The sequence below is a fragment of the Vidua chalybeata genome, chromosome 11 (assembly GCF_026979565.1).
Source record: "Vidua chalybeata isolate OUT-0048 chromosome 11, bVidCha1 merged haplotype, whole genome shotgun sequence".
In the NCBI taxonomy this organism is placed as follows: Eukaryota; Metazoa; Chordata; class Aves; order Passeriformes; family Viduidae; genus Vidua; species Vidua chalybeata.
Genome location: NC_071540.1, coordinates 2406821 through 2429968, shown reverse-complemented (window position 1 = coordinate 2429968; position 23148 = coordinate 2406821). Strand labels below are relative to the sequence as shown.

Here is a 23148-nt window from a genome sequence, read left to right as displayed (position 1 = left end):
TGATGCACACACATGTTCAGTTGTTTTTTCATCCATAGGAGTCCATTGTTTTTGTTAATTCCAATTGGTCTGTAGCAAAATAAAGTGTTCTAACTTAGAAAAATAGGTTTTAATCTCTGAAAATATTTAAGCTATTTTTCAAACCTCTAAGACATCTGGTAAAATTTTCTATACTTTTAATATCCCAAATTTACTTAGTGCTGCTCAAACCTACCTTTCTTTCCCCAGGAAATACTTATTCTAGGATCTTGACCCCAGACATTAAGAATACAGTTCAGGGTAATTTTACTACTGAAAGGTTGTAGGGGAAACACACATGGTCTGCTGAGAGCAAGGCATGGCACTGTTTCCCTCTGTCCACCACAGTCAGTCTGACTCCTTGCAGAAGTGCACCATTCATGTTATTTCTCCCATTCCTGCTTATTCAATTACAGCAGTGGGCAAATCCTGTTCTGTGCCCACAAACACCAAGGGCTTAATGGAGTGCAGTGAATGTGGCTCAGCTTGCAGGGAAGGGAGGAAGAAGCCCACAGCCTTTGGGCCCCTGGAGCATTTGAGCCAAGGGATTCTGCTCTCCAGTATGGAGCAGGTTTTGTTAATTAATTGATTGAGCCCTGAACCTCGCTGCTCACAGGAAATGCAGCTGCAAGGGCTGCTCATGCATGCTGGAGCCAGACACATGCCCCAGTGCATAATCCAGGTATTCAGCAGTGCTTCGAGTTCAGACCTTAACCCAAGAAACACTTTGCATTCCTAAAAGAAACAAAACCATTTAAACTCTTCCTCTCTGTCTTCTACAGGTTGGAACACCTTGAGCTGCCTCTCACTGCACTCTGACCATGCACCCACTCTGCCAGGGCTGTGCCCACTGTTTCTAAGTCCTTAGGAAACCACTGTGTGTGTATTTATTTTAAATCAAACTAACTCAAAAAATACTTCTCCTTCTTCTCTGTTCCCCCCATGCTGCATCTCTCCCCTGCCCACAGCACTCATTTCAGATTCATCCTGACCACAGGACCTGTGACAAATACACTTGAAAGGAATGTGGCCACCTAAAACTCATTGGAAACCACGTCCATAGCACTCCGGAGCATCCCACACACACTTACTAACAGAGAAAAGCTGCATAATTAAAAAAAAAAAAATCCCTATATAAAACTATTTCTTTAGTCAGTTGAGTTACATTTACAGCAAGGAACTGCTCTCTATTTGGACACAGTAGCTGGAATTAAGATGTGTCAAGTCATATTGATTGCATTTATCACTAGAGATACTGAACTTCAACATAGGAAGAGCATCATATCCTTAACCAGCAGCAGAACATGGCACCAAGCTGTGCACATTCATAACCACACTTGTGAGCCCATCGGTTACCTGATCATGGTCTGGAGTTGTTTTACAAGGTGAAAAATAATCATAAAAACAATTTTAGAAATACAGAAGCACATCTGCAAGCTGACAGAACAGTAATTTATGTGTCAATTTGATCACTACTTAAAATTAAAACCCAGTTTGTTTGGTACTGCATTCTACTCAAAATTATTCTGCATATGCTATATAAAAATATAGACTCCTAAATGCCATAATTAATTTCATACATGAATTCAAGTATAGTTTAAAAAATGGCCAAGAATGGTGGAATTGAAGTAATTCAAAATTTTCTCAAGAAAAATCACATGACAGATTTTTCATCAACCCAAACAAGCCCTGTGTTGTCCGTATCTATGGCAACTAATCAGTGTTATACAGATAAAAGCTCTATTAAAAGAATAAAAGTTGTAAATTGTTTACCTCCTTTATTTTCTGGCCTGCCACATGCAAGCTGTTCCCAAATCCCACACACTCAAATATACATCGATGCTAGTTTATCAGTGAACGTCTATTTATAATTTCAGGAAAACTTGAGACATTCCAGACCAAGAAGAAGAAACCCCATGTAATTTATATATGAACTCTCTGCCTCTGCATCTTGAGATGAGTGACAGTGACTCCCATCCCCTTCCCTCCCAGTCCCTCCTTTCCCCACTGCCCCTCTTCCCCTGCTCCTTCAGTCCTTTCCTGGGTGGCACTGCACACCCCACACCCACAGCAGGGAGCAAACAGATCCTCCTGTGCTCTCCTTGCAGGGCTCCAGGGGCTGGTGAGCACCTGAGGCTCCCCCCAGCTCCTGCTCCCGGCCAGGGCTGGAGAGCAAATCAGTTCATGGAAAATCACAGGCAGGAATGTGTAACCCTGCCTGGTACCTGCTCGTGGTTAACCTGTAATCCCAGAGCCACGGGGACAGGCACAGCCTGCCTGCCTCGACAGCTTCACTGCACTCCAGCCCCGGAGTGATGGCATAGAGCTCACAGCATTCCCACAACACTGCTGGACTGACAGGCTTCATTCAACTGCTGCAGCTACCTCGCCTCAAATTATGGCTTCAGAACAATCAGAGTTCAGTATGCACACTTGGAAGCAATTCTCAATTTATGTCAGAATTGTGACACAAGATTTGGGCCAACTTTCTCAGCCTGTTTGCTATTTTCATGATTTTCTGCTATGAGAAAACTCATGCTGTTTGCAAAGGGAAATACAAACAGTTCAGAACAAAATACTGACCAAAGATTTGGCAGATCAGTAGCTAAACATACAAGAGCCTGCCACAGGAACAAACCTGTGTGCGTGACAGGGAGACTGCAACAAGCTCTGTGCACAGAGGCCAGCAAAGCCTCATTTGTGTCACTGCTCCCTGGCACTACTGACCACAGAAAAGCAGCTCCTCTGCAGTGTGTGCATCACCTCTCCTCTCCCCAGGCCTGTGCCTTCACCAACCACTGAGTCTCCCTGCTCTCAAACCTTCACCATCTCAAAACTGCACTGGAGCTACTCCACGGTGGGCTCTTGTCACCCTCAGGTGACCCCCGGAGCTGCAGGAGCTCCTCAGCCCCCAGGGCTGTGTGGCCCCGAGCCAGGCACACCCCAGAGCTCAGGTGCAGCCTGTTCCTCTGGAGAGCCCAGCCAGCCTCTCTTTGCTGTACCCAAGCCAACAGATCCCGCAGGAGCTGCAGGGACTGAAAATCTTAAGCTCCCTCCTACCTCTGTCCTCCTGCTGGGCCCCCACACCCAATTTGATCCCTAAGGATCCCCCAAAGGTTTAAAGGCTGCTGGGAAAGGGGACTGAGGCAGACAGACACATCTCTTCCAAAATGATCTCATCCCAAAATGGACAAACTCACCCACTGCTCATACAGGAGCAGTGTCTTTGTGCATTAAATTACAATGGTTACAGCAGCAGGTGGATGGAAATCAAAGTGTCTAAGACCCAAAAATGTGCTGTTCCTTGCTCGAGATAAAAGTGCTTTCACAGAAGAAAGCAAATGTAATACAATGTACACTTCTTTTATAACAATGATTTCTACTGTTGAACAATTAATTTTTGTTTTCCTTCACAAACCCGCATCCCTTCAACTTTGAATTACAGAACCATGGAAATACAGTACAATATTCCTGTCAGGGAACAGAAAGATAAGGGCAAGGAGAAGATTGCATTTAATATTTTATCCATCCTTCCTTCACCAGAAAACAATTCAGTGCTGACATCTCTGCTTTGAACAGAGTCTTGATCTGCGGCTATTGCTTCTCTGGGAGCCAGAGACAAGGCAATAATGATAAAAGATCCGCTGGGTTTCTTCCCAGGCTACGTGGCACATCCTTGTGGCAGACTTCACTTCAAGCCAAAGTCTGAAAGTGGGACTCATACAGCAACAATTCAAAGCCAAGCTATGGAGTAAAATACACCAGGAATTTTGTCTCTGCAAGCTGCATGCACTGCAGAGGAGAGGGAAGATGAGGTGTCTATTAGTCTGCTCTTATGAAGAAGAGGTCTTGAATCACAAGAAACATTCTGGAGATATTCTGCAGCAATTATATTTTTACTTGCATAAAATGCTATTAGATCTTTGGCTGAGAGGCACATGAAAAACAGGTATAATACTATGTGTGATTAGCTGTCCCACATAAATTAGGGTTTAATTCAACACCTACGGAGGCTAATAGTAATGATTTCACTGAAACATCCTAAAATTAAGATGCCTTTAAAGTACAGAAATGTAATAAATGTTCATCAGCACCTCAAAGATTAACAATACCATATGAAATATAATTATATCTACGAAAATACCGTACATCTTATGTGCAACACGGTGGCTCTACAAGTGTCTTTAGAAAGATTCACCACCAAAAGCTGTCATTTAGGCCTTCAGATGAGCAGCAGTTACAGGGAGGATTAGTCCCATGCTTTCTTCAGAAGCTGGTTATTTTCATTTGCCAACATTTTTACCCTGCACTATTTTAGTGCAACTGTTCCTCTAGACTGTTTTGGCACCCGTTCACTTGCTACACCCTCCTGGATGCAAATGCATCTCCTTTCCCCCGGGCACATAAACACACACCTCGCCCTGCAGACAAACATCAGAAAAACTGATTTGCACAAGTACTTACAAGTACTTCAAATACCAACACAATTGCAACATTTCAAAGACAGCATGCAGTAATTTTTAAATTAAGAAATAATAATGGGAAGGTAAAGCAAACTAAGTCATGGATACCGTGAAAATTTTTTCTTCAGATGTGATCACTTCAGTTTCTAATTATCTGAAGTTATTTGAACCCAAAGAAATGGGCTGCCATTAAAAGCAGAAGATTTTATAGGTACCTCCTCTTTGTCTTTATTACATTACACCAAGTCACATATGCAAGTACTATTATAATAAAAAACCTGCTTGGTAAAGCAGCATCAAACCAAAATCTTCCAGTTAAGGGAACTGGGCATCTATTCCAATCTCACCACTTATTGCTCCCTCTAAGACAGCATTTCCCTCCCAGCTGAATGAGAGCAGGGGCAAAAAGCAGGCCACAGGGCATTTCAGTGGAAACTACCTGGGAAGAAGAGGAGTCTGCCCCAGTGCCAGCAATAATGAGATGAAGTGTAAGGCGGCTTTGGGCTGTGACATTTACTTGCTCAAAAGAGATGGGTGCTCAGTACCCAGCCCTCAACAGGTCACTCTAGGTAGGAACCAGACTGCAACTGATTTTAATTCCTTAATCAGTGCATCCATGCAGTGTCTGAATAATCACTGCACTGATGTGAGGCAGAGAAACTCAGGTTTTTGAGATAAGCTCTGCATTCTGCAGAGACCTCCGACCTTTCCAAGACCTTCTGGTACCCCCACTGCCCATTTGGTGCCTGACAAGAGCACGGTGCCTTGTATCCTCCAGCTCCTCGCAGCACACTCACTGCTGCTGCAAGCTCTGGCTCTTCTCATTTCCTTTGTTCATGAACCTGCTCTTCAGAGCACCTCTGGGTCCTGCCAACACCTTTTTCCACAAGCATCTCATACTCAACACAACTCACTGCCTTACTTGGACTTAAAAGCAATGACAATTTTACCTGATTAAGAATTCTGAAGTTTGGGCTGCATTCTTGCTGTGGCAATTATAAGTGGAATATTCTATTTATCCTGTTTCCATCATACATGTATATTTTCATTTTGCTTGGAATGTTTCTCCTCACATGCTTTCCAAATGTTTAATCAAGTGCTGCTCCCTTTGAAATACTAATCCTGCCGAAGTTTTTTATTGCTATTTTTCAAGCATTGTGGTGCTTTACCCCTCTCATCTTTCAATACTAACATAGAGTTTTTTTCCTTGTTTTCTGTTGTTTTGTTGAGGTTTTTTTAAGGATTTGCCTGTGTTACTCCAGCCTAGTCACTCTGTACACCCCTGCACTCTCTTACAGTGGGAGTCAACAAACACCAAACGAACTCTGGGAGAAGCCCTACAGCCCAGGATTGCAGGATTCACATTTTCCTTGAGACATATTGGATTCCCATCTGAATTTTTTTCTAATATCCTTGATATTAGTTTGAAACTCTCAGTTTTATGTAGTGGGTGGCCCTTTCCTTTTTAACCTGCATGACTGTGACTTTCATTAAATCAGAAACATAAAATAATTAAAATATTCTTGATATTCATCAATCTCTAGACACATATAACTGTAAAATTTAATTGTTTAAATATCTAATTAAAAGACACATAATTACTACACAGTAAAGGCTGCTTTTTGGTCTGTCTCTTACTGAAAACACTCTGAGCAGAACGACTGTAGGGGACAACACCCCAGCACACGGGGTCACACAGCTGCTTCATGTCCTGCCAGCCCCCCACAGGAGGGGATGGGCAGGAGACAGAGAGAAAAGTACCCACATCTTAAACACAAAATCACTTTCTCAGCTCTTGAGAGCATGAATTGCCCTCATTCATCTCAGCTGACTTTTGGTTCTTAAGCCTAATTATGATGTATAACACCCAGACTTTATAATAATTGTGTTTCCAGCTGTTGGCCATCCTGCTCACTCCCAGCAACTGTGCAAGTGCCAATCAAGGGACTTGATGCACCAGTTGCCAAACAAAGGACAAAAATACCCACAGATCTACCAGCTCCTTAGGACTTTATTCCTGTGTGAAATCCGCTGGTGGATTAGTCACTCTCTCTGAACAGTGATCTAAACCTTTCCTTGTAATTACCACAGGCTCCTCTGTGGATTGAGGGTAGTGTAGGGCCCTTACCTGTACCCAGCCCATTAAACAAACCAAAATAAAGCAGGCAATGCAGTTATCTCTGGATTGAGTGGCAATAAAATTAAGCCCTAAATGCTAATACCTTCAGCTTGCAGGATAAACACATTGCCAGAACACAGTCCAGTGTGCAGGAAAAAAGACATTAACATTTGTAAATAAAAGGTGGAAGACAGCTAACACTCTATTACTGCAAATATCATGGAATATAATTAAGGCTGGTGCATTTCAGACATTGGGATAAGAGTCCAGAAGGGAGAAGTTACCTGATCATTCAGCCATTCCGTCCTTGATTTGTTCACATTTCTTACGGCTAAGTCTCACTCTTGGCTCTTTTTAAGTTAGTGGTTTGCTTGTTCCAAAAATATTTTAAAAACTTAGATTGGCACAAAGAACTCTCAGAAAAAAGGGTCCTAAAAGGAAACAAATTCCTACAGACACCAGTAACCCTGAAGAAGCCCCACTCCCTGCACTGCTTCCCCTCCCACATTATGAGGAGTGCCCTGCACACCCAGGGCCCTGAGTGCTGTTTCCATCATGCTCTTTCTCAGGTCTTTTTCCACCTTCCTGCCTGTCTCTCCCACACCAGGACCACTTCTCCAGGACTCAAAGCAGATCCACTTGGTGACCTGCGTGCCTCCACCACTTCTCAGTGCTCTGCATGAGAGCATTAGACTGCCTACCTAATCCGCCCCTAAACTTCCAAAACCAGCCCTCTGCTCATACTGTCCTCTGACCTCTAAATGGCAATCCAGGTTTTTCTTCTCCCTCCATTATTAGACAAAATAGGATAGCAAAGCCTCGAGTAACATGCAAAAAATTTTAATTTATAAACACATTACTGCCAATTTCAACTTTGTTCTACACTTTAGAAACCCTGTAATCTCCTCTTACTTCACAAATTCCCAAATCCTTATCATCCTCCAGCCCATTTCACCACAAAGCAAACAACCAATATTTTATAGGCACATTCAACACAGCCAACAACAAAGAATAAACCTTAAATTTCAAACTGAGCTATTTGAAAAAAACCCAAATATACTTGCCTTTTGTAAAGTTAACCCTTTCACACACTCACAATTGTCTCAGATCCACCTCACTGCATAAGCAGTGGGTTAAATGCATCACAAAAACTTTCCAAAAGATTCTTTAATCAACTCTATCTTGCTGTAACAAAATGATTGGGCAATCCATATCGATATCTATAAAGAATAAATGTCTTCAGTTTGTAGATTATCATGGAGGAGACACAGGGATGCAGAAAACCATTTTTTCAGACATTAAAGCTCTACTCTTAGTTATCTCTAGCTTTTCATTTTTACTATTCTGATAGGTTTGAACAGCATTCAGACTACCTCAAGAAAAGAAAATTGAACAAGTAAATGTCACAACTATCACCACCTTTCCTTTATTAAAATCACCCCCAACATACATAGTTATTAATTATTTAAAATAAATTTAAAACCAGGTAGTCAAAATCAAGTGCTCTGCTACAAACAACTCTAATCAAAAGTGACCCTAAAATATATGATAGAAATAAGTCTAAGCCAGACACAAAATCACCCAATCAACCATCTGATACATACTGAAGAGCTCTTACAGATGGGTCCTGACAACTGACAGTAATCAATGTACAAACTGACAAGCCTATCAGCTCTAATTACTCCCCAAACAAAATAACCATGAATATTTGTCCTGGTCTATATTATATTTAAAAGAAGGTTGTAACTCCAAAATCAACACCTTTAGCAAAGCGCTGGCCCAAAGCAGAGGCTGGTGCTGTGATATTTCTAAGCGAAACAAAAGGCAGTGGAGCTGGCACAAGAAGCCACGGCAGCACGGTGAGAAGGGAGCAGATGCTGGGAGGGCACCCGGGCACACAAACAGCACAGAGCACACTGAGGGGATTACTGCAGCAATTACAGAGCCCAGGGAAGCACAGCCTGCCATTCCCAGTGTGCTCCATGGCATGGAATGGTGCTACTGGCCTATTTTTACCATTGGCAGTGGGAGGGGAGGCACAGCAGCTCCAGTAGCAGCAAGTGCATTATGATACAACACAACATGAGCATTATAAAATGCGAGATGAATCTCAAGCCCAGAGGCTCTTTAGCACCACTCCAAATCACAACTCTCTGCCTTCATTTTTCTTCTTTGCTACTATTCCACTTCTTCTCAGTACTTCTGACTTTATTAACCCTTTTTTCTCTTTCTTGTTTTCTACCTTCCTGTTTTCATGGTATCACATCAGATTCCTCAAAAAGCATCTGAGTATTATCAGCAGAGATTACAGATCAGCAGGCAGGTTTTCTGACATACTCCAACCCAGTGAAGCTCCAGCTGTTTCCAGTGAGAAATTTATCACTTCATTGGCACCTCAATAAGACAGCATGCTCTTTTGACAATCTGGCACCTGAATAAAAGTTACAAAAATCATAAATCAAACTGTAACCTGTTTATAACGATCTGAATTCAAGTGCTGTGAATTTGTTTTTTTTTTTTCTTCAAATACTTTACCCAGAAATTCAAGTCTAACGAGCCCAAAACAGACTTCTTGAAACACAAGCTTCATATTTTTCTGGGAAGTAGAAAAGATGCAGTTATGTGTTATGCCTAATTTTTGGTATCTCGTTCTGGAATGGTGAGTTCTGCTGTTTGGTTTAACAAATTACATCTTTCTCATTAACCTGGCCTGAAATGATGAAATCAATTTTTCAAGCTCTTTTTTGGTCCTTCTACAAATCTGTGCTAAGATGCTTGATCTTTCCACACTGTACACATAATGTGCTACCTGAACGTGTGCAGGAGCAACATATGGTACAGTAGGTTATAACTACTTTACCATCTGTTCTATCTGAACTCTAACCTCAATAATCCCGTATCAGCTTTTCCTGTTAACTGCCACAGCTCTTAGATCTTGGCTTCTACTTGCTCTTTTAAAATTAAATTGCAAAGTGCACGGCCAGATCTTAGACTGCTCTTCAGAAGCCTCCACTGCTCCCCAGGTGACTTCATTTGGGCAGGGTCTTAAGCAAATTATGCCTTCAGAGCTACAGCCTTCTTTTTTTTTTTCAGTGAAAAAGATAAATCAGTAACTGCAACATTCTTCATTCTGAAAAATACTGCTCAAGATGCTGCCATATCCTTTACATACTCATTTCCAAAGCACTTTGTTTCTATTACGCTCTTATTCAGAAAAGGGCATCCCCTTCAGTGGAACTACAGGGGATTCCAGACCTTCCAGGGCAAACTTCAGGGCTGTGCCTGTCTAACCACCTCCCACTATGGCCTAATTCTGTTTTTCCAACCAACAGCAGCATCACTATAACCCCTTACTGCCTTCCTACTCCCTGTACCCATAAAACCCAAACAGTAGCATCATAGTGAACAAAAAAATGTTAATTTTATTGCAATAAATCTAAGTTCTATCCAAAGTTCAGGAAACTGGACAGATTCTGTAAACTGAGAGAAGACATTTGAAGCTTTTATTACTGTTAGGGTTTGTTGGGTTTTGTTTTGTTTGGGCTGTAGGGTTTTTGTTTTGTTTTGGTGTTCTATTGTTTTATTTTGTTTTACTTTTAAGACTTGTATCTCATGTCATCAAGTTCTATTTCATACAGATGTTGGAATTTGAAAGTAAGCTCTAATTCCAGCTAGAACAGCTCATCTGGTGGACTGCCTTCAAATTTAAAGTCTGCTTCATTTACAAAAAACTTCAAAAATAGCTAGGTAGTAATTAAAATCAATGAAAGACTGTAGCTTTGGTATAATTTAAACATACCCATGCAAAACCACTACATACACACAGACATATAGAAAACAAAAATATATTTTTAATATATACTAATCACAGCCACAAGAATATGCCCCTCTATTTTTTACTATAGTACTTGACAATACCAGTTCTTATGGAGGATGAAATTGAAGAAAGAATCAAATATGATTATCACCAATTACTATTTTACAATATCCATATTCAACTCAAAACAGTAAATCATAACAGCTCAGTAAACTTCTGACTCATTATCAACTGAACCAGACTGTAATGCCTACACAATGAAAACTACATTTGTAAAGGAATATCTTTGTAAAATTATTCAACTTTTATAATCAGTATAACACCTTCTCATTAAAAGTATTTGTATCTTCCCCATCTTGAAATACCACATCTTGTGTACAAACATTGCTTCCTTTTGGATTCCTGTTTAGTATCTGAACAAAAGGGGAATTCGATTTTTTTGAATGTGTGAAGAAATCAGTTAGTGAGATATAATTTTGCTTTTTCACACATGAGCAGTTTAAATATGTTATTCAATGTTATCTTGAGGCACAAACATAAGGCATGGAGGTTAGAGAAGTCAAACCTACATACTAGTCTGTTACCTCAAATGTCTTCCAAAACACACAGCTGAAGAATATCATGGAATCTATGGTTTAACCAAGGAATATTGACTTCATTTGTAATCTGGGTCCTATTACACAGATGGCATACAGTGCCTGTACAAATACACAGAGTTCCTAAATGTATAATTCCAAACGTGTTTTCCAACCACACAAATGGATCTATAGTCTGCAGCCCTACTTGGGGGAAGAGAGTAGCACTTTGTGCCTTCTGGAGTTGATGCTAAAATAGCCTCTTCCTCTACCCCCCCACTATGCAAGGGAAATAAGAGCTGTAATGGTTAACAACTGGACTTCACCTTTCTCCTCCAAATACAGGAGGACATCGGGTCTGCCCTCCCCCACCAATTCTTCTTTGCATTCAAAATATTTCCACCTCTGCATAAAAATGACTTTTTTATTATGCAGTTTCAGAGACTTTCCTAGGTGGCACCCCAGGAGCATAATCCTGATTCACAGAACAAAACCATCTAATTACCCCAGCTGCATAATTCATTGGCCCAAGAACAGGAGCTGGCCAGCCCATGATCTTATCTGACAGGCTCTGGGGAGCACCTGTGGGAATCTCTGCCCCGGGAGAGGCACCGGGCACGGCCAAAACCTCCTTGGGCAGCTTGGGGTGGCCAAGGGGAAGCAGGACAAAGGAGAGGAGCCCTCCTGCAGCCCGGAGCTTGGGCTCTCCAGGCAGCCAGCCCTGCCTTTGTCTGCTCAGTCTGGCTGCAGGTGAATCAGGGTTTCTTGCAGCTGTCATCCTCCACAGCCACACTACAATGAGCCAACACTTAACTGCAAGGAAAACACTTGAGCTGGAAATACTCGAAGTATATACTACAGGTTTACTTCAATCTCATTCAGAGGCAAGACTGTAATTTCAAAATCAGACATTGCTCAGATGACAGAAACAAAACACTGTTACGGAGTACTCCTTACTTTGCATCTATTTTTTCTATCATGCTGATGAAAAGCTCTCCATATTCCGGTAAACTTCCCAACAGAAACTTTTTAGACACTGTCTTTAGAGAATTGCAGCAGGTCCTTTTAATATTGCTTGTTTGTTTTAATTTACCAGAGCTGCTCTCAAGTTCCATCTAACCTTTGAAAAGCAGCATCCTGTTTGTTTTCATGATCAGGTATTTGCCATTCACTAAATTACAAATGAAGATGGAGCCCTGGACCGCTCTTGGTGCCAGCTGGCAAAACACCTTCTGGTCTCAGGTGAATTTCAAATGTAAAGTATTGATATTTAAAAGAACTAAGAATTGGGTTCTAGTGTATAACATTTTACCTTATAATAAAGACTGAGCCGGAAAACATTTCAATTCTCAACAATGTTTTCATCCTGCATTAGAACACACACGAGTGGCAGAGAGACTTGTCAGCCCCGTGGTTGAGGCACTATTCATCTTTCATCTCCCGGATCTGGGCTGCAACCACTCGGCAATAGACTCACTTTCTCACTGGAAATGTCATCTCGGAGCTGAGAAACGTTCTTGACAAATATGTTTTTGAAACAGATGTATTTTTGCTAAACATTTTATCTTTGACAAAAATACATTTTGACAGAGGAAGTTTCATAGCAAATTTTTTTTTTCACCAGCTCTAATAACAACTTAAGACTTTTAGGGCCTAAATGGGGAAAGCTGCTCAGACTCTGCCTTGCTGATTGAGGAGCTGGCTGGAGCAATGACCACTGCTGTAACCACCCCGATGGAAATCTGTGTGATTATCTATGTGATTATAGATCTGCCCCGATTTACCACGGTTCACCCCCAAACAGCGAGCTGCAGGCTGCTGCTGTGGCATTCAGAGCAGGGCTGTGAATGGAACATCAACTCATCCTCCTCAGCTGCTCTTCACAGCTTTGTCTGAGCTACTTCGTACTTAAGTAGCAATTAACAACATAAATGTTTAGAATAAACAGTATGGACAGGGCATTTGCAAAAAGAGTTAACAGATGTCCTTAGCTTTGCTGCTGGCCTAATAATGTTTCTGCAGTAATTTATTTGATGTGGAGTTTATTTAGCTGCTGCAAACATGCAGGGTTAAAATAATCATAAGCAGGTTGCATTAAGCACAATATGAGTTGGGTGTGTAACACAGTGTTAAAAATAATCCCAGAAACGGTATGCCTCAAAGATATTAGATGTGCAGTATCTTCTACAACCTGATTGTGAAAAGCTAGCCAGAAAGCACCTTTCAGACTTAAAAAAAAAAAAATTAAAAGAAATATAAAACCCAAGACTTCTTTTACAGATAATTTTGCCTATAGTTTGGGATAGCAAGCATTAAATTCAAACATCAAATCCTGGCATACTTCAGTAAGCTATCAGCACAGCAGTGCTGCCTTTTTTCCTTTGAAAAATGAAAGAATTAAATTCAAAACAAACAACTTCAATTTAACACCAAACTACAGGATAACCAATCTTAAAAATGTCAAATTGTAATGGATCTTAATACCCATATAAAACACAAAAATAGTGGCATTGTTCCTTGGTAATGCATAGCAACCTTACAGAATTTCAGTGAAGGAGAAAGAAGGGAAAAACACCTTATTACTTCTAACTCCTGCGAGCCATTTTGGTCTCCAAAGGTTTTAGAGCGCCTGGGGCCATGTGTCTGCAGTGTTTCGGGAAATGACTTGCCTTCGCACGAACACTGCTATGTTCTGCAGCACTGCTGCCCCCCAGCATCCCCGCTCCATTTCTAGTTAACTCTTCCTTACCTGTAGCAACCTTTTCCCCCCCAATTTATTTTATTTTTTTTTTCCAGCAAGATTCCAGAAAGGTTCTGCTTAAGAAAAGAAAAGGAAAAAAAAAATACCCCCCCAAAAAAACGCAAACCAAAAACCCCTCTGCTTTTTCTGACAAGTTTTCTCAGAAAGAAACGGGGCCAGAATTTAACTCTATAAACCTTTGAGAGGAAAAGGAAATCAATTTGAAAGTAAAATATTTGGTAACACAATTAGTTTACCTAACAATTGCCATGGAGCTTTGAAGTTTGATACTGCTCTGTTTGTTTTGCCTCAGTTAACAAACAACAGTTAGAAAAAAAAAAAAAAATCATCAACACCCCCCAAGAATACAACAGCACTACTAAAATCCTTCACTTACCACTGTATTTAGGTTTTTAATTACACTCCCAGCACCACATTACAGGCTGTGATTAAGTCCCTGGATAAGGCCTCATAACTATTCACCAATTTGTCTTAGCAGCAGTGTATTAAAAGTAACAGGAAATAACCCATCTAGCATAGAGGGGAACAGAAAGATTTAATCCTCCATATAATGGACTAAACTCAGCACAGACGTTTTGTGTTTCCCTCTATTTTCTGTAAAGATACATGGCTGCACACAAAGCTATTCTGCTTGATAGCTTTTAAAAAATCTCCAGAAAATTCTTTGCCAAGGTCACTGCTGATTGACTCAAAATATGACAGTGTACGAGGCTTCTAAAATATTCTGTTCATCTCAGAGGTTGAGTAAGCAGCTCTAACTAAGAGGAAAATCAATATAATACTTCGCAGTGAGGAAGAAAATGGAAAATAGTTTAGCAGTTAAGTGGTTAATGCAATTCCTAAGTGTTCAGCAATCATTGCAATTTAGTGCCATTTCGATTATTACACAATAAACAGACCATGTTGTCTGGAAGCAAATTTTTATGAGTATAGCTGAAGGGGTTGCAACTTATTTAGCTGCTGAAACTCTAAGGGAAAGAACATTTCTGAATGCTAACACTACAGATCAGAAATATACAGGTACACTGGAAAGGTTATTTTTAGGTCACTACTATGGTAACTAACCACACTGACCTTTAAAATTAGTATGCAGTTCAAGAAAAACGAAGTTCAGTAAAATGTTCTTTAAACAGCGCAGTTTTAATAAACAAAATTGTACATCCTTACAGCAGAATTCTGTCACTTTTTACAGCTATTAATTTTACTTTTATATCATAATATAATGTACAAAAATACCATGATGCAGAACCGACTAGGAAAAAAATGTAAACAGCCAGAAAACTGATTAAACTATCATTAATTTATGTTTAAAGAATTACAAAAAAATAAGAACAGCTATATTTATTTCTGTAGAATAAAATAAAACTGCTAGCTGGAGAAGAGCCGTTTTTCATATAATGCAAATTCTTGGAAATAGTCAGAATAGGCATAGTTAAAATCATCTCACTTCGTCTCATTTGAAATATAAAATTTTAAGTGGATTTCAAAAGCAAACCCGGTTCTGTAATTTATAAATTCAAAGAAACAGACAAGAATTATATTTGGGGCAGATGAGATAAATAGCATGAGACTGAGGGTGTATGGTTGATGGCAGCAGGGACTCAATAAAGGAAACAGTATTTTGAACAAAAAGTGCTCTCTGAATCCAACGTACTAAGACAAAACATCAATTAGAATCTTGGCTTTAATAAATAATACATAATGTGCCAGTCCTTTAGATAGGAAATGGAAATCAAACTTTGGTTGATCATAAAAGTGTACTGGCTGTCCAAGAAACCACCACCACCAGCACCCAGAACATACTAACAATTAGGTAATGCTGGCACTTGGAAAGAGCCAATTTACCCCAGCAATCCATAATGATAAAACATGGAACACAACTCTTCTAATTTTATTTTCTCAGCCATGTTTGAGACAGCTTATAATGTTATGTCAAATGGCTGATAATAAATCATATACATAATCAAAAGTTATTTTATAAGCACACATATACATCTATATGTGCATGTGTACAGGGAGAGATATACACAAACATTTTAGTCTAGGCCATATTGTAGACCTTTTTCAAAATGTGGCTCTTCCAGAAGAATATATAAAAATTCATTTTCAAGAGGGAAAATTATATCTGCATTTTTCAAGCCTCAATATGTAACATTGCTCTTGAAGTGCCTTTTAAATTCCTGTATCACAATTGCTATGAAAAAAAAAAAAATCTCAACAACTAGTGGGATTCTGTACAGTGATCCCGTGTTTCCTGAATTTCGTGCCATACCTACAGCTCTGTTAGTGTCAGGCAGGAGAGATGGATGCTGGTCAGTTGGTACCTGTGCTCACCTTGAAGGCCCACCTGGAAATGAGCCCTCTTACAACATTCACTGGACCAAGAGGCAGCAAGGGACAGGCACAGCTTCCAACCTAACACCACCAGCCACAAAACAAAACCAACCAAGCCAACCCCCAAAGCAGGGAGGATAAGCTGTGCTGTGTCCTCCTTGTCCTCCCAGGGCTGTCAGTGCAGCCACGGCAGTGAGCTGGTCCTCATGGCAAGGGGAGGGACGTGTGCTGGGGACAGTGACACAGCCAGGAACAGCCAGGAACCCTGCTGTGACACCCTGTGCTGGGGACAGTGACACAGCCAGGGACAGCCAGGAACAGTGACACAGCCAGGGACAGCCAGGAACCCTGCTGTGACACCCTGTGCTGGGGACAGTGACACAGCCAGGGACAGTGACACAGCCAGGAACAGCCAGGGACAGTGACACAGCCAGGGACAGCCAGGAACCCTGCTGTGACACCCTGTGCTGGGGACAGTGACACAGCCAGGAACAGCCAGGAACCCTGCTGTGACACCCTGTGCTGGGGACAGTGACACAGCCAGGAACAGCCAGGAACCCTGCTGTGACACCCTGTGCTGGGGACAGTGACACAGCCAGGAACAGTGACACAGCCAGGGACAGCCAGGAACCCTGCTGTGACACCCTGTGCTGGGGACAGTGACACAGCCAGGAACAGCCAGGAACCCTGCTGTGACACCCTGTGCTGGGGACAGTGACACAGCCAGGAACAGTGACACAGCCAGGGACAGCCAGGAACCCTGCTGTGACACCCTGTGCTGGGGACAGTGGCACAGCCAGGAACCCTGCTGTGACACCCTGTGCTGGGGACAGTGACACAGCCAGGAACCCTGCTGTGACACCCCTGGCTCGGGGCTCAGGGACAGGTTTGCCAGGTTGGAAGTTCAAGCAGACAGCTCAGAACCAGAGATCCAATCTGTCCATGTCTAGAGCTGGGCACTAGGGCAGCACGCTGATTTCTCTGCAGTGGTGCTAAAGGAGCTGCACTGGCAGCCACACTCTCTTTTTCTTTTTCCCCCACTTCATTAACCATTACTGTAGTTCTTCTGTTAGCAAAAAACAACTTAGGTGTATTTTAAAAAAGGGATATGGCAACAGGGTCTTGTTTCCAAAATGTAAAGCAAAATCTTGAGTTTTGCTTTTCTGAAAATTTAAGATTAGCCTCCCCTGCCTTTCTAGGCAGGTAATTTTGCTGATAGTAAATTATCAAAATTGTCATTTTTTGAAAGCCAACCAAGGCTCTGAGCATTCTTCTTGACATCTTTTCAGCCAAGACTGCTTCCAGCTGTTGGGCAAAGAGCTTACTGAGGGAAGGGAAGGCTGGAATGTGCCGGCCAGATGAGTCCTGAGCACGAAGGGAACGAGCAATCACAACAGGTAGAATGCCCGGATGGAAAAAATCTCCCCATGGTATTCTCTCATCAGCAAAGACGTTCATTCTGCTGTAATGAATGTTACTATCTCCTCATTTATATTAAAACAGATACAGGTTCTGAGAGGTTATTTTTCATTTTGATTGACTGGTGTTTACACAAACAAAACCAAATTTCAGTTCAAACAAACAAACAAAAATGCTCATGTAAGTACTAATTCAGAACTAAGATTCCAACAAGATTACATTTTCCAGCCTGACATAACAGAAACATGAAACAGAAATAATTACTGTCTGACACTAGGAAAAATGATGCTGATTAACTACACAGATTTAGTTTTAAAATGCAGACTTCACTGCAATACTATGGCCACATACAAATATCTGGCTTTAAAAATAAGCTGCTAATTTAAAGGAGAACATGCAGGGGTTTTTTTTGAGTGTATAAATACACATTCTTTTCATCTATTTAGAGGGCGAATTTATTTAAAACACAATAAAATGACAGGCAAGTCTAAAAACTAAATATAAAAATGTGAAATGAACAAACTTTTTCACTCTGCAGATTTTATTTTATTATTAGATGCTATTCCTAACTTGTTAAAATTGATCAAATAGAAAGCTGTGAATAGAGAAAAAAATTAAGCCAACTAGAAAAGTGTGACTTGGATTTAATATTTTATAATTGCCAAGGGACATACTGAGATCAATGAATTTTTGCCCGAGATGAACGTCAGAAAGAGATGTACTTCAGTCTTTTAGGGAACATTGGTCTATTTAATTCTTGTGTCTGATGCATGTGAAATATGCCTGTCTTGGCCTTCTTGGTGCCTCGAGGCCATGCTGGAGGCAGACATTACCACTTTTAATAGGCCGCCATCTGAGGAATGGCAAGGGATCCAATAACCCATCGACTCTAATGGATTTGCCTGTTTATTCACTTACACCTTTTTTTGCAGCTAATTTTAGTTTTGCATGCTGAGTTGTTTCACTTTAAATTAAATGAATAGAAACAAAGGGGAAAAGACTGTGCAGCTAATAAACCATGATTATTTTCGAAGTTCTTCACAACAGGATCCTCCATATACTAAGGTATATCACTTGAGAACAGATTTGCTGCTGCGTTTTTCCACTTGTTGTCACAATTAACAAAGCTTCTTTTATATTTAGTGAGACAAAAAGTAGGTTATTATGAAGTCTTACTTATAATGCATTAATGATTTGCAGCAGTAGAAGGCAACCAGCTTCAAATCATTATGAGGGTCATGAGCATCTTCAAAGAATAATACAGGTAATGTTAGTGATTGTGCAGTATTATCACAAAAAAAACCCCAGTATACAGTTTAATCTAGCCCTTCATGTGTACTTTGAAGATCACAGGTAACACTTAATGTGTTACTTATAAACTTACAGTCCCTCTAGATACAGAGGAACTCCTAGTAATAAAAATTTCCGCTACATTTGATCCTTAGGAAAAATATCCATTATAGGCTAAAACTTATGAGGGGATATAATCTCTATATTTGGACTGCATTAATATTTTGTTTCTTTACAGAAAAGCTCTTCCTCCCTTTCCTTAGGAGATGCCTCTTGCATCTTGCTCTCCACAACTCGTGGGTGCTCTGCCAAAGCTCGAGGTGATCTTTGAGGTCCCTTCCAACCCAAACCATTCTGTGATTTATTCCAGAACCTTCTGCTCACCCAGCTCTTTTAAAGACCCACGGTTCAGGTGCTTTGCTCTTCTCAGAAAGGCTGAAAGGACCTTACTCAGGGGCTGTCACTGCAAGGCACAGCTTCAGAAGAGCTTTCAGGGAGTTTCAAGGGGCTTTTTCTCCAGGTTTGGTTGGATCTCCCACTGCCAGGGCTCCCCAGTGCCCATCAGTTAGAGAGGGGCAGACAGGGCCAGGTGTCACCTGCTGCTGACAGGTCATTCCCTGAAGCTCTGCAGGAGCCTTTGTGTCCCTGCCTGGGGGGACATGTCCCTCTGGGCACACCAACAGCCCCTGACACTGCCTGCCCTCAGGAAATCACTGTGGCTTTCAGGCAAGTCATCACATCTAGGCAGGAATCATCCTCTTTTAAAGGCATAAAAATAATACAGCTCCTTCTTTCAGAAAGAACAGCCCAGGCTTGTTCCCCGAGGTAAGCAAAGCACAGCCCCACCGGGTCAGCCCAGGAGAAAGAGCTGCTGAGCTGGGGCAGTCCCTGCAGACTCCAACTCCACTGTTGCAAAAAACTACTTTTTCCTAGAATAAAATTGTATAAAATACAGCAGCATATGGTCATTTGTTCCCTCTTCATGACAGAAACCAAAATGCATGACACACCTACAAAAGGTTGTAAAATGGGGTAAGGTTTGTTGACCAAACTGCAGGAATATGGGCATGAAAAGCTAATATTAAGGGCCAAAAACTTGGGAGCCAAAACTCTGCACTGCTCTGGGCCACAGCTGCAGGGAGAGCAGAGATGCAGCAAGAAATGAGCATGTGTACCCTTTGTTTAGAAAAATGCATTTCGTTTGGGAGATGCTTCCCCTATAAGCGGTGTCTGTAGCACTAAATAGCCATAAAGTAATGTAAAAAGTTCTCTTTGGAGACAAACATATTACAACAAAAAAGAGTGTCATTCAGAAGGGTCCACAGCACTAGCAGTTACTAATGCAGGAGGAAAATGAAGCAGCTACAAGTCCTTTTTTTGTCTCTAGCTGGTTATGTTTTCCTTCAAGGGATCACATTATGAATCTGACATCTCCTTATTTTTGCCAAAAAGACTTCACCTCCTTTTATATCAGTTGCTGATCTCTTACAGATTCCTTAATAACATGGTGTGACACAGAATCAACACAGAGGCTTTACCAGGGCTTTTGGGCTGGATTTGGATTTTTTTGTCACTCGGTGGCTCACAAGACACAAAAGTATGTATTTCAAAGGATGATCCACACATTCTGAAAATTGGCATCTTCACTTTGCATTCATTTTATTGCTAGTGAATGTTTTCTCTTAGAATTGAGACTGCAGTGGAAGACTCTTTTTCTGACACAAAACAGTATCCCCTTACATATATGGCAAGAATTAAAAAAAGGCTTCTCAAATAATTTCACATCAATCTACACATCTAAAGCTTAAACCTGCTGGAGAGAAATATTTTTGAATAGTTACAAATCTAGCTTCCCTTTTAAAACATTAGCTCAGACCTATTATTTAAATGTCACAAACACCCAAAACCAACAGGACACTTTACAAGCACACAGACAAGTTAAAATAATCTGCCTGCTTTAGATACATGTAAGTGAATCTGCAAAACAGAAGAAGTTCCATAGCAGCAGAATAATTTTTTCCCCCCAAATTGTATTTGTAGACCTGGATACTAACTCCCAGACACACTGTGGAAAGAAAAATGGGAACAACAGACTGAAGTTGGGATTGATTTACTTCATTAGCTGGGATTACAAGTTTAACTTACAAACCAGAGGTCAAAATTTCTCATTAACAAGGGGGCCATGAATCGCTGCAGGGCTTGGTTCAAGAGGAGACCACTCTTATTACTAACTACACATTTCAATCTGTCTTTGATGTTCTCCTTCTACCCTCCTCCCTTTTATTTTTTGGCAGAGGAGTTGATTTTAATTGTAGCTATACAACACAGCTCAGTTTGCCTGAGAGCCAGCCTCCACATCTGCAGTGAGTGCAGTTCTAGTGATATTGGGTGCAGTCCATAGCTTAGGGCTAATTTTAATGGCTCCCCTTTTCATACAAGGCTCAGATTGTTTTCCACGTGATTCCTGTTAATTTAGCTGCAGGAAAGGGCATCAGTTTTCCTTGTGAGTTTCTGATCCATACTTCTAAACTAGGTGAAATGTATTAAAGAAGAGAAATGATCATAAAATAAGAGATTGAATTTTCTACTGCCTCCTTAAGTGATTAAGCAAGTAATCCCACTATTTTAATGCAAAAAGAATAACAAAAGAAAAACAGAACATACAAATGGTATTTTTCTTATGGCTGTATTTTGGTAAACAATGTATGAAATGCTGAAAATAAGCTCTTGAAATCTCTAACAGAGCTGAGAGTTAAAAAAGGAAGGCTCAAATGTCTGGATACTGTGCATTTTCAAAATCTACAGATTCAAAGATTTCACAGTACTTTTCTCAAAACAAGAGTTGTGTGCATCATGGCAGCAGATGGTGGAGTATACCATCAAATAATAAAATGTTTAATGAGTATTTTCTATTTTTGATGAATAGAACTAAAATATAACTGAATAGTCAAAGGTGGAGTATTTAAACAGATGAAAAGTGCTCATTCTACAGGACCTACTCCAGTTTTTAAAGGAAAACATGCCACTGATGCTGGTTAAACAGATGAAATTTTCATATATCACATGTAGTTGAAATCATAATCAAATTCGTCTCAGCAATCAAAGTTTTACTCTTCTACAGTTGGAACCACCTTCAAGCATTGCCAAATTAGAAAACCCTCAAAAAAAAAAAGAGCAGTCAATTCTTACAAGTAAAAAAGACAGATATCCTTTTAACAGAAATGAAGTATGAGGATAATTTTTTTTTCCTAATTTAAATGTAGAAAAACAATTGCTAAGGGTAATGGTTACCAAAATAATTTGCCATAGATAGAGAGTTTCTTGCCTTTGTTTACACACGTCTATTTTGACTACAAAGAGGTACCATCTCCAGCTTCATACCTATCTGTTAATAGTTATGAAAGACAATTCTGCACATGGTAAATTCATGCAGGCTTATGATGCAAAACCCCAAGGTGAAAAGACAGGAATGATTAGGTGAGTAATTTTAGTTTAGGATCAACACAAATTTCTATTTATTCCAATAGACAAAACTCTCCTGTATATTATGCAGATCTGTTCCACGTTTCCCATTTTCTACTGGGCCGGTTTCCACTTCACGCATGGGGGTAGCATGTAAAAAATCACTTTATTGTTTATATTAGCAGTTGCTGTTAATACTCCCTTTTCCAAGCTTTTCCAGTTGCAGCCAGTGGCAGAGCACTACAAGGTATGCTTTCAATCCACACCCACAGCCAAGAATTAACTTCTTCTGATGGCCAAGTGGTCCCTTTTGTGCAAACCTTCTATTGCCAGTGTGTAACTAATCTGCATCTGGAACTCCACAAAGACCCTTTGTCTGCTCTGGGGCTCCATGGGCTCTCAGGGCTGGTGGCCACACAGGTCAGGCACTGGCCACGGCTCCCCAGCACCTTGGCGGGATGTGCCACTGCCGGGGAAGGGCTGAGCAACGCGGGGTGCAAGAGCCACCTTCAGCTGTCAACAGGGGGTTATCTTAACAACTAGACATCTTTAAAAGGTCATTATTGCAGTCTCATTTCAAACTGGCACCAAAATGAAGGGTTGTCTTTGTGCAGGATTAATTTAAAAACCTCAGGATTTGATGTCAGTGGGAAATAACCAGCGTGGGACTCATAATGCTGCCTTCTCCTGCTTCTGGCCAGCACCTAGGGCTAATTTCTTAGGAGATGAAAACTATGACAAGCCCTTCAGTTAAGCTGAAAGCAGGCAGCAGTCCAGTAACACCCACAGGCCTCAGAGGCATCCTGTGACCCCCTTAGAAAAGTCACATTCACTTTGCTCTTGAGAAAGGAAAAATAATGCTGGAGGCATTTTGTTTTAAACCATGTGAA

General features: G+C 40.8%; 1 protein-coding gene across 1 annotated transcript in view; it reads right to left on the bottom strand.

Moving 5' to 3' along the window:
* Window positions 1-23148, bottom strand: part of LOC128793483 (transcription initiation factor TFIID subunit 4-like) — a 147817-nt gene that overhangs the window by 2522 nt on the left and 122147 nt on the right. The gene's annotated exons all lie outside the window — the stretch shown is intronic.